Here is a 12,758-nt window from a genome sequence, read left to right as displayed (position 1 = left end):
CGGTCGACCTAGGCTTTTTAATTAAGCCTAAAAATCCAACGTCAGTTAGCCAAACTTTGTAAGCCCTAATTTGACCCTAAAGTTATTCTAAAAACTTTGTATGATTTTAGTCTTTTTAGAAAAAGGTTTTTGGTAAAATGTTAGGTGTCCTATGGTCAACCTATGGTCATCTAAGCATTTAATCATATCATGCAGATGCATGCATCATTACAGACCAAAGATAAAAACTTAAATGCAATACAAATAAAATTAAATGTCTTTTTTATCTTCTTTGCTCCTCTTTACGGAAAACGCCGATGTATGAGCCTTATGCGTCTTTATGGCTTCCATTTTCGCTCCCTTATGCGTGATTTAAATTAATGAATATGTTCACGTGCTAAATACACACATAAGTAACTTGTGCTTTGTCAACATCAAAATAGGGATTCGACTCAAAAGACCAATAGTAAGACACATACCAGAACTACAGAAGAGTCTAATTTCACTTGGCACCTTGGATTGTAATGGATTTAATTACAAGTTCAAAGGTGGGGTTATGAAAGTATGGAAAGGCAATCTGACGATGATGAAAGGGCAAAAATTAGATGAAAATATTTACACACTGCAGGGAACTACTGTTGTAGGTGGAGTTGCAGCCGTAGATACTGAATTTGATGAAACAGTTATGTGCAATATGCGTCTTGGGCATATGGGTGATAATGATATGAAAGAACTTCACAAAAGGAAACTATTGAAAGGTTTGAAAACATGTAAGCTGAATTTTCGCAAGATTTGTATTCTTGGGAAACAAAACAGGTCAAAATTCAAATCACTTATTCACAAAACGGAAGGTATTTTTTATTATATACATTCTTATGTTTGGGGTTTGGTTCGGGTAGCATCAAAAGGTGGACATGTTTATTTTGTGAGTTTTGTTGACAACTACTCACAGAAAGTCTGGGTATACTTCATGCAGCATAAGTCTGATATGTTTGCTAGGTTTAAGTTGTGGAAAGCTAAAGTGGAAAACCAGACGAGGAGGAGAATCAAATGCCTCAGGTAAGACAATGGGACTGAGTACGCTGATTCTAGTTTCATGGAGTTTTGTGAGCAGCAGGGCATTAAGAGACAATTTCACTGTTCGCTGGACACCTAAGCAAAATGGTGTGGCTAAAAGGATGAACCAAACTCTAACAGAAAAAGCTTGGTGTCTTAGGCTTAATGCAGGGCTACCAAAGAACTTTTGGGCGAGGTAGTTAGTATGACTTGTTTCTTGGTAAACCAATCACCAAGGGCATCACTAGAGGGGAAAGTGGTAAAAGAGATATGGATGGGAAATATAGTAAACTATTTCAGATTGAAGGTATTCGGTTGTCCAGTCTATGTTCACGTGTCTAGTGAGGAGAGATCGAAACTTGACACAAAGTTTAGACGTTGCATCTTTTTGGAATATCAAAAGGGTGTGAAAGGGTTCAAGTTGTGAGATCCAATGGCAAACAAGGTGGTGATTAGTAGAAATGTAGTTTTCGATGAGAAAGTTATGGTGAAGCGTGCTCAAGAATTTGATGATCAGAAATAGAAGCTAGAAAACTGGAGCTAAGATAAACATGTTGTGCATGTGGAGTTAGAAGCTCAGGGCAACGACAATGATCTTAATCCTTTGGTTGCAGGGAGTTCTAGTTCGGGAAACCATCAAGTCAAGAATATTCCTATACGAAGATCCAGATGCACTATCAGACCACCGCCAAGGTATGGATATGAAGAGTTAGTATCTTATGCTTTCATTACTAGTTGCAATGATCCAACTACATTTCAAGAGGCAGTGCACGACCAAGAGAAAAGTAAGTGAATGAGTGTAATGATTGAGGAAATGGAATTGCTACATAAGAATCAAACTTGGGAGTTGGTGGAGCTTCCAATTGAGAAGAGGGCGATAGGTTGTAAATGAGTATATAGGAAGAAGGAAGCAATTTCAGAAAAGGAATGAAAGAAATTCAAGGCACAATTAGTGGCAAAAGAATACTCATAAAAAAGGGAATAGATTATGATGAAATTTTTTTACCTGTGATCCAACACACTTCTATCAAGATAGTGTGGGATTGGTAGCTCATTATTATATGCATTTGGAACAAATAGATGTGAAGACAGCATTTCTCCATGGTGACTTGGAGGAACAGATTTATATGGTACAACCAGAGGGATTTAATGAACCAGGGAAAGAACACTTAGTTTTCAAGTTGAAGAAATCTCTTTACGTGTTGAAATAGTCTCCAAGGCAATGATACAAAATATTTGATTCCTATATGATCGAAATTGGTCACAAAAGTTGTGAGTATGACTACTGCGTGTATGTAAATAAACTTAATGATGGTTCTCTTATTTTCTTATTATTTTATGTCGATGACATGTTAATAGTTGCAAAATATTTAACTGAGGTAAATCAGTTAAAGGATTTGTTGCATAAAGAGTTTGACATGAAAGATCTTGACCCAGTCAAGAAGATACTTGGGATGGAGATTCGTCGGGACAGAATTGCAAGGAGGTTGTGGTTATCTCAAGGCGGTTTTGTGGAGAAGGTGTTGAAAAGGTTCAGCATGGCTGATGCTAAACTAGTATGTACACCTCTAGAGATTATTTTAAATTGTCTACTACAGAATGCCTAAGTATGGATGATGATATCTGGGACATGTCAAAGGTCCCCTATGCTAGCGTCGTGGGGAGTTTAATGTATGCCATGGTGTGTACAATACCAGACTTAGCACACGTAGTTAGTGTGGTGAGTAAGTTTCTTTTTAATCCGAATAGACAACACTGGGAAGTCGTCAAATGGATTTTCAGATACTTATGGGGTACTTCTAGTTATGGCATTATATTTGACAAGCAATAGGATAATTCATCAGCTGTGGGGTTTGTTGATGCTGACTATGCTGGGGATATGGATGACAAAAGGTCTACAACGGGTTATGTTTTTACCCTTATAGGAGGACCTATATGTTGGAGGTCCATGATACAATCTCTGGTGGCATTGTCTACAACTGAATCTGAATATATGACAGTTGTCAAAACTGTAAAGGAAGCCTTATGGCTTACTGGTTTGGTCAAAGAGTTGGGTATACAGTAAAATGGGGTGGTACTATGTTGTGACAATTAGGGTGCTATTTACTTAGCAAAGAATCAAGTGTATCATGGTAGAACCAAGCATATTGATGTAAGGTTCCATAGGGTCTGAGAATTGATTGCTTCAGGTGAACTTGTATTAGAGAAGGTTCACACATCTGAAAACCCAGTGGACATTTTGACAAAACTGGTTACTATTGAAAAGTTCAAGCAATGCTTAAACTTACTTCATGTCTCCAAGTGTAAATCAAAGATGAATATTTTATCATATAAATTAAAAGAACTTGAAAAAAAAACTCAAAATGAAATTAAATGTAAATCAACGCAAACTGTATCATAGTGGTTTCCTTGTTCTATTTTCTAACATGCCTTTGCTTCACAAAATCACACCATATGACTTTCAAAGATGGAGAATAAGAAGGAGTTAGATACAACTTAGACAAATATTTCTCATAAACTTACTTTATATCTCCAAGTGCTAGAAGGGAGACAAACTTAATCTAATGTTCTAAGGTCAAGGTAGAACAATTAGATATGTTTTCAGGTTCTCCTAAGGGGCGTATAATCATTAAAGTGGATATTGTTGTGTTTTTGTGGCTCATATACTTGATGGAGTATATAAACAATGGAAGAAAACATATTTGAAGACACTTGTGTAGAACAATAGCAGGAAATCATCGACGAATTGACTAAATTCATCAGCTAAAAGATACTGAGAGCAGATAAAATTCAGTTTGTCTGAATTCATCGACGAATTGACCCAAATTGTCGACGAATTCGCTCGAGACTCCGATGATATTTTTAAATTTTGAATATGAACATTAAAACGGTGGGATGTTTGCAGGGAAGCCTCCATGGTGTTTACAAATATACCATTCTGGGTATATTCAGAGTGTGGAGAGATCATTGTATCGATGTATTGTATACGTTGAGATTTTCATAATGAAAATCTTTGCCAATTGCTCCCGTGGATGTAGGTTTTGTCAAACTACGTAAATCTTTGAGTGGATTATTAATGCTTTCAGATATACTATGCGTGTGTGTGTGTGTGTATTCTAATTTGGTTCTTCATTGTTTGCTTTGTTTAAATTCTGTTGTAAAATCCCGAGTTCTTTCACAACAATTAGTCTAGGCGACGAAAAATCATTATCAAACACTTTCCATTTATTTTTATATAGTTTGAAGACCCACGGCCTAAAATTTGTGCATGAGCTCGTGGATCTATTCAAACTACTAAACAAATTTTCATATCAAACCTACAAATAATACATACTTTTTGTTGAGAGATAATTAAACCTGAGGACCACAAAATGAAAGCAACCAACTCCCCCTAATTAAAATCTCTTTCCACACTATTCTAAATTCCAAAACCAATACTATTTTTTTAAAACTTCTATAAGATGAAAATGGCATGGGTTATCCAGTGCACAGAAACGTGTGCAATAGAGGCAGGATTTTAATTAAGGCTTAGCGTAAAAAACAATGGTGTCGTGGTTTACCAAGATTGGAATGGGCTAGAGCTCATGTAATGTGCAGCACGAATTTGGAGGAAATAAAGTTTGTCCCCCCCAAGAACAGAGAGAGAGAGAGAGAGAGAGAGAGAGAGAGAGAGAGAGAGAGAGAGAGAGAGAGAGAGAGAGAGAGAGGACAGGGTTTGACCGCATAATACAGAGTGTAAGTAAGTGGGCGTGGTGACGCTGACGCTCCTTTCCCCCCGCCCGCGGCACGAGCGCCCTACCCTCTGCTCTGCGCCTTCCCTGCCACTGCTTCCCTTCATCCCCTCCCTTTACTTCATTATTTATTTATTCATATTATTTATAATCATTTAATTTGTTAAATATTGTATAATAAATATATTTACGCACTGTTAAATATCGATAACTTAAACTATAATAAAAATTAATAAATTATAAATATTTATGATTCGTTTTTACTATTTCTAATTGGATTTGCTCATTCAATGTGATTAACTTATATTCCAATAAATAATTAAGAGGAAATTATTAATCTTTTTGAAAACTTTATAAAAATCCAAATGTAAAGTTATTTTGGGTTTGCTACAATTATTGTTCTTTATAAAATTTTTAAGGGTGCTACTATTAAATGATAGCATGTATCTTAAAATGCATGTGATTTTTAATAACAAGTTTATAATTAAATTAGTTTATATATAGCTTTTAAACAAAATATGTAATTAACCTATACAGCTAAACACTCATTTAATGAATATACTTTTTTAAAAAAGACCTAATAAATATGTAACTTAAATTTTTGATGGTTAATATAATAAAAATAATCCTTCCATATATATATATATATATATATATATGGAAATGAGTGCAATAAATGTATTCTTAAATTGTGTAAGGTATTATAATAAATAAATTATTTAATATTTATTTATTTAATTATTCAAAATATTCTTGCTTGGTTCTTCAAATGAAGTTGTTATTATTATTATTATATTGCACAAAATAATTTTTTTCCAACTTTTCTAAACTTGGCTTTCATTTCTTATAAACCAAAATTATAGTTGCTTAGCACTCTTTTTTAATTTAACCTTTTAATTTATATCTTAATAAGAAAAACACAACAACATTTTCAAAAGTTTGACTACTCGCTCTTCTTAAAATTTCGAAATTTTTATGGAAATCTCCTTTTAAAAATCTTACAAATCTTTGATGACATTTGATTTTTGGATCACTTATACTCTTCAAAATATTTGTATTTTTGCAAAATATAATTGAAAGTTTATTTCTTTTCAGTAAATCTAAAGGGAAGTTTTTAAAAATTTTTAAATCTCAAGATAGGTCATATCTTTTAATCAAACCTTAAGGGAGATTAATATTGTTCACCTTAATTTTATAAAAAAACATTTATCCTACTTTTGGAGAGCCATTGAATTTAAAATTGTATTGGATTTAAATAAAATGTAATACAAAATTATATTAAAATTTATTCAAATTCACCCAATCCAAATTTAAGGTCCCGAAATTCATGCTCTCAAAACGTTAATGTTGTACTTAGACATAAATCCTACAATTGTCATTATTTAATCACCCCCAATCAAACAAGTCATAAGTGTTTACAAACTCACTCAATGAGTAAGCCTTGAAAATGTATTCATCTTATTATTATTATTGTTATTATTATAAAAATCTTAACATATGTATAAAATTTTTGACCTCGGATTATTATGTCATACTTATTTTTAGATTTTATTTTTATTTTTATTTTTTTATGGGGGTAGGGAGAGGGGTGTGAAAATGGGAGGGCGTGGCGGAGGACCCGGTGGTGGGCGAAAACCCATGAATAAAAGATGCTGTTTGTCGGGGGGCGTCTTACTCTCTATGCTCCCTCATGGTGGCCCCCACCTCCCCAGCACATTCTTCCCCTCAGCAATCAGATGCCATTTGGCTGCAATCAAATTTAATTTTACTTTAATTTTAATTCTTTTCATAACTATTTTTTTTAATTTAATTTTATTAATTAAGTGAATTGGGTTCGGTCTAATTCGATCATACTGGGGCATTCATTTCTTAATTAAATTGACTTAAATAAATAGTAAATGAGTTATGCCGTTAATTTTTTCATAAATAAGTTTCTTAGAGAAGTCGGCAAAAATTAAAATTTGAATTTGTGTGTAAAAAGTCTATAGTCTTACATAGTGGGTCAATTAAAGACTATTGCACACGTATATTATTGAATTTATAAATTAGTCAATTTGCAAGTCATGTTATTAAATGTGTTATCTTGTAGATGTATTTGAAAAATCAAGTACAACCCTATTTGAATTTTTAAAATTTTATGAGATGTTTGTGTGTTTTTATTAAACTAAAGAGAAATAATTATTCTTTGCTCTTAAAATCACAAATTACTCGCTGTCCTGAGTTAAATTCAATATGAAGGGAGAGAAAGGGAATGAGGAAATGTTGGGTTAATTTATTTTTTGAATAGCTGGTGGAAAAGGAAATGAAAAGAAAGTAATAATCAATTGGCTCGGTTGAATGAAGGCAGCCTCCCTTTAATTTGGAGCATCAATAAATTAAAAGTCCTGCATCGTACCAGCGGCAGAAATGGACTCACGGGCGCTTCCAATTATAGTTCCCCCTACGATTATATTTCCCCATGCATGCCCTTCCATTCACAAATGACGTGCGAATAACCATTTGGGTTTTCGAGAAATCACACACACACACAGAAGAAGAAGAAGATGATGATGATGAAGAAGAAGAAGAAGAAGATGATGATGAAGGAGATGAAACTAATGAAACCTTGGAAACTGCACTCCCAGTTTTTGATTATTTTAATATTTAATCACCTAAAAACCTCAATTTAATCTTCTAATTTTCAATAAACAAACCACTCCATTCACTCCCCCGGTTCTCATAAAAACAATTATATTTATTTTGAGAGAGAGAGAGAGAGAGAGAGAGCAGTGGCATGTGAGGATCACCCATTTAATTGCATGGAATCTGGCATTATGTTTTATTAGGAAGGGTAGCTAGCTCTGCTACCATCTCATCTCATCTCATCTCATCTCATCTGCATTTTGTGTTTATCCGCGCAGGGAAGACCTAGTGGAGATCCAGTACAGTGCACACCAAGGCACAGCTTCCCCTGTTGCATATAATTTAATTTAATGGGTTAATTATGATTAGTTTTATAATTACAACGATGCAGATTACAATTATTAATTAATTAATGTGTATTGAGCATCGGGTGATTATTTTAATGGAGGTGGGGAAGCGACAAAAATGGGGTGCCCATGTGGTGGATGGCTATGCATTCATTTGGGACCACACGGTCATGGTTTACCTGCTTCCCCAATCTCCAGTCTCCAATCTCCATCCATAATATTTCAGCTATCCCCTTGATGGAGGAACCCAACTCTTTTTATCATTTATTAATTCTAACATTTTTAATTCCACCACCCCCCCCCCCCCCCCACCCCCTTATTTTATTATTTATTTACTGTGTCAACAGTTCGGTTTCCCATTTTGATTATCAAATGACGCAAAGGCGAAACTCTTATTCGGTGCTCCTTGTAGTTTATGTCAAGCATATTATCACCGTTGATTCCATGTGTTTTTTATGATTAGACCTACTAAATCAACGATGCTGATGCGCTTGATATAAGCTATTGGAGTATTGAAGAATGTCTCGACAAGAAGGCCCTAATTGTATGGTCTTTCTAGCTACCCTTTTTATTTTATGTTTTTGTTTTGTTTTTTATGTAGGGTCTCCTATTTTTATTTTTTCCTCTAGAGAGATTATTTTTAATTCATGTCTCCTCCTAGTGGCACGAGCCGAAGACCCATTTCACTATTCAACCTATTGAAGTTGTGTACCCTTCCGGACAACAATATAATGGGGTTAATGCATTTGTGGTGAAGAGCAATTTTAACATGTTCATTATTTATTATATTTGAAAAGAGTTGAATGTGTCCTAAGTTCACTTGTTATCATGAAGTAACAAGTGAATGTATACTAAGTTCAAGTAATTATTCGGTCGAATAAACAAAATTATCGTCAATCTATATTTGCATAAAATAAAATAAAAATAAATTTGTTGAAAATATCTAATGAATATAATGGAATGTACACTTGTGAAAAAAAAAATTATTTTTCATTTCTTTCTTTAAAAAAATCCTAAAACATAAAAGGTTATTTTAGTTTTTAGCTTTTCAATATTTATACAAAAAAATTAAAAATTAACTAGTAATTTTATAATTTTTTGCAATAAAAAATAATAATTAATTACAATTTTATATGAGAGACCAATGAGATTTTTGAGTTCGTAAAAGTCAATTTTATAGTCTATTTACAAACTCAATAATGTTCGCTGAAATAATCACAATTTTTTACTAAACATCCTTTAGTACTAATTTAATTTGTTTCCAAATGTTACATTTTTATTTGGATATACCCTTTGATAGAGCTCTTAACTTTTTGGGCAAACACATTCTTTAAAAACATAAAACAATATAACTTATTTTTAAATTTTGCCTATAATCTCAATTTCTACTTATATATATATATATATATATATATATATATATATATAGAGAGAGAGAGAGAGAGAGAGAGAGAGAGAGATTAAGTTTGGATTAAATTTGGTTAGTTCATTTATAAGAAAATTTATTCATTAATTTATTTAAAAGATCACTTGTAATTATCTCAATAGGATGTGAGATTAATGCACAAATGTACTAAATTATTATTTTTAATACAAACTTTTATATATATATATATATATATATATATATATATATATATATATGTATGTAAGTGCAAAACACCCAAGATAAGGTGTGTCCAACCCATATATGCAAAGAATTACCACTATTGTGGTTCTATTTCACTTGAAAGATTAAAAAGATTGCATTGATTAAGAAATTGTCTGTTACCGATTATACTTTTATATTAGATGTCTTATAAATTTAACTTTTAAAACATGATAGTAAGGAATATGAAATAGAAAATGAGTTTCCTTTTTTATGTAACCCAAGTTCAATCAAACTTAGGTATGCATAAGCAAACACGTAATTAAGGAATTGCTAGTTGAAAACAATTAATATGCCTTAATGATCATGTATCAACCAGCCCAAAAACCGCAAAATTGTGATCATAACAATAGTTCTATAATCAAAAATCATCTTTCAAAATACCAAAGAAAAAACAACCTTGAAACCTTTAAATCATTAATTTCATCCTAGTCCAAGACAGGAACTTAGATATTGGAGAATTATAGTTGGAGCACTATTTGGTCATTTTTGTTTTACATATCTTTTTAAATGAAAATTTGAAGATCTAAAATTCGCTATTGACTTTCTTAGAAATTCGTGTAGTATAGAATCCAAAGTTAACAATTACAATATAATTGTTTGAAAATTTGGCAATTCAATCTATGTAGAGACTAGGCTAGTTGGTAGAAGTACAAGTGGGACATGAGGCATGTATACTAGGCACGTCTAGCCTTGTATAGCTATATATATAAAATAATTATATTCAAAATATACCTTAGTCAACAAATGTACTAAGAGTTTAAATACAATATGTGCTTGTCATAAATAGTTTTCCTTGTTAGAGAATTGTTATTTTGACAGTCAAATGAGCTGCAACCATAACTCAATATTTATAAGTTTTACCACTTCGATTACAATGGTTACATACCAATTTTATTTTTATACCCTATATTTGAAGAGTCTTGAATTTAGATTTATTTTAAATTTGGATAAGATGTGATTAATATAAAATTGTACTGAAATTTATCTAAATTCACTCAAATCTAAATTCAAATTGAAGGTCCAAAATCAATATTTCCAAACGCAGTATAATAAAATTTGAAGTACAGACAATACATTCATAGAACATGCACATATAAATCATCATAGGATTACCCTAAACAGTGCTATTATTGGCAAAATGCCAAACTAATATATGATATAATAGATAGTTTATGAATTAGTTTTTACTTAAATATCTAGAATTCAAATCCCTATTAAAAATAACATGGTTGGCACACTACTTTTACAATACTCTTCAAGTGTAATGAATTATACTAACCTCTCTCATAAGAGTTATTGGTCGTTTAAAGAAAGACCAAATTTAATTGAAGTTTTGGCACATTAGATCAGACTGAGATTCCAGTATCATTAAATTAAGAGTTGTGAAGGGAAAAGAATCGCCAAACATTTGACTTGCAGCAGCATGAAAAACCTTGAAAAATTCACTATTATTGTTGTAGAAAAAGTAGAACACTTTCATTGATATAGAGATGTCTTATACATAAGACTTGTACAAGGTATAATTGTTATAAATTCAAAAACATTTACATACCAAAACAAGAAAACCTTAGACTATCAAATACAAACAAATATTCAAGTAATACAACTGAAAAATCCCACATTATCGCAGGCTATCAGATATCAATTATTTTTCAATTACAAGGATTCTCGACAATTTAGCAACCGACAAAACCATCGACAGTTTGCTGAAATCGTCAACAATTTGCAGTAATCCATTGACGGTTTGAGGAATTCGTCGACGGTTTTCTCCTAAAAAACTTTCTGTCTAAAACCGTCGAAGCAATCATCAAAGGATATATTGAGAGATATAAAATTATATAAACTTTTTTCGCCATTATTTTTATAACTTTCATCATTTACAAGTTTTGTTTTTTTTTGGTAAAAGAGGGCAGCACCTCTATTTATTTATTAATAAACTCTCACTTTTGGCGGAGGAACACCGTGGTTACAAATTAAAACCAACCAACCAAATTAGGACAAACAAAATTAAACATAACTAACAAAGTAGATAAAAACATAAAAATAATCAAAAACAAAACGAAATACACCAAATGAACTCTAGAGATGAACTAACGATGAACGGAAACAAGACCCCACATATCCATCCGAATGATACCTTTCAGATAACGTGGTAGAAGGTATTGTTCTTCGTAAATTACATTATTTCTCATTTCTCCTTCTTTAGCAAGAAAATCAGTTGCACTATTGTCTTCCCTATATTGATGCATCACCATGACATTCACTCCTTCTAACTCTGCCACGAGCTCCTCCCAAAATTCCTAAAGATACCACAAGGTACATCTACCTTTCCGAAGCCAGTCAACTACAATTCGCGAGTCACTTTCAATAATCACATTAACATAATGCAAACATTTACACAAACGAATTCCTTCCCTGATTGCTTTTAATTCCGCACTATTATTCGTATCATTGCCAAAATAACTTGAAAAAGCCACTTTTACCATGCCATGATAATCCCGAATAATTCCTTCACCTCCTGAAGTACTCGAATTGCCCCTACAACTCCCATCACAATTAAGTTTTATCCACCCTATTGGAGGTTTAACCCATGAAATAATTTTTTCAGTCCTATCGCAAACTCTCTGATGCTTAATTTGAAACTCATTCAAAATTTTAATGTCCGGCTTCTTCAATTTTTGAAAAGAAATGGTGCTCTCAGCAATAAAACTAACCCAGAATCGAACACTTCTCCACATCTGATCTGCACTTTGATAAACTCCTTCCATTCTCGCTTTACATCTTCAATTCCAGAGGCACCACGTAATCAAACATGGAATCAACTCGATTAAAATACCTTTAATAGACGATTTTTTTGCATAGTGGAACCAATTTACAATTTTATTTTTTCAAAGAAGAGATCGTTGGAAAGGAATCCCCAATGCCACACTAGCCCGACACCAAACCTTTGAAGCCACATCTCCTAAAAAAATAATATGATCAATGTTTTCCTGACTTCTCTGAACGCAGTAATCACAAGCTAAAACTATCGATATTCTTTTAATCTGAATTCTATCATCTACAGTCAAGCATCTAAACCAGACTCTCCATAAACACATTGAGATTCTTCTAGGCAATAAAGAATGCTAAAACTAGTCATTCCACAAAAAATTATCACTTCTACTCCTCACTGCCTCTCAAGCCATTTTTGTAGAAAAATTATCATCCGGAGCAGGCTTCCAGACAAAAATATACTGCCCACTTTTACCCGCCGGCACCTGTTTGCAAAATTTCCCTTGTTTTATCAGCACCAACCAATTCCCGTACTAAATCAGAGTTCCAATTATTATTTAGCCAGCAATCCTTAATACACAGTTTCTTGTTCAAAATATC

Source organism: Malania oleifera, chromosome 9 (genome assembly GCF_029873635.1).
Source record: "Malania oleifera isolate guangnan ecotype guangnan chromosome 9, ASM2987363v1, whole genome shotgun sequence".
Classification (NCBI taxonomy): Eukaryota; Viridiplantae; Streptophyta; class Magnoliopsida; order Santalales; family Ximeniaceae; genus Malania; species Malania oleifera.
Note: the sequence above shows the minus strand (reverse complement) of the source record.